The sequence below is a fragment of the Vigna radiata genome, chromosome 5 (assembly GCF_000741045.1).
Source record: "Vigna radiata var. radiata cultivar VC1973A chromosome 5, Vradiata_ver6, whole genome shotgun sequence".
NCBI classification, from domain to species: Eukaryota; Viridiplantae; Streptophyta; class Magnoliopsida; order Fabales; family Fabaceae; genus Vigna; species Vigna radiata.
In genome coordinates this window covers 8,267,240-8,267,859 of record NC_028355.1, presented here as the reverse complement: position 1 = coordinate 8,267,859, position 620 = coordinate 8,267,240, and positions in this window count along the sequence as shown.

The window sequence follows — 620 nt, the reverse complement described above, 5'->3', positions numbered from 1 at the left end:
CGAGTAAAAACTTCGGTTAGGCGCACCCGCCGAGCACTATACTTACACGAGCGGAAGTCATTCGGCGAGACATCCAACCCTCTCTAGTCCTCGCGCACAAGAATAGGGTGACACTCGAATCTCAGTCTCCGCAAAAAACTCAACACACTATCGTATCGCAATACGAACACCATTGATTCGACAATAATTCTAAGGAAATGACAGAACACTTGCTCTCACAACTTCACCATCACAACCATACACATATCACCCGTATATTCAAAGTCAACCAAATTCATTGACCAACAATTAATTAAAATACTCAAATAATTAAATCAATCAATTTTTCACAATAAAAATAATTTAATTATTTTCCTACTTGCGCACCCCTGTGAAATTATTAATCTCACACTCCCATCCACTAGAACCAATATTTCTAGTGCACCCCCGCTTTTACTAATTCACAACATAATAGAAAAAAATATAATTCTTTAAAGTACCCCTTAAACTTCTAAATACACTCCCTTTCTTAAACCTACCAACTCAAGTGGTCCCTACAACTATTTTTAACTTTAGAAACACACTTTAATTTTCTTTCACCAAGTGGACCCCACTTAAAATATTCATTTTTCACTAAAAAA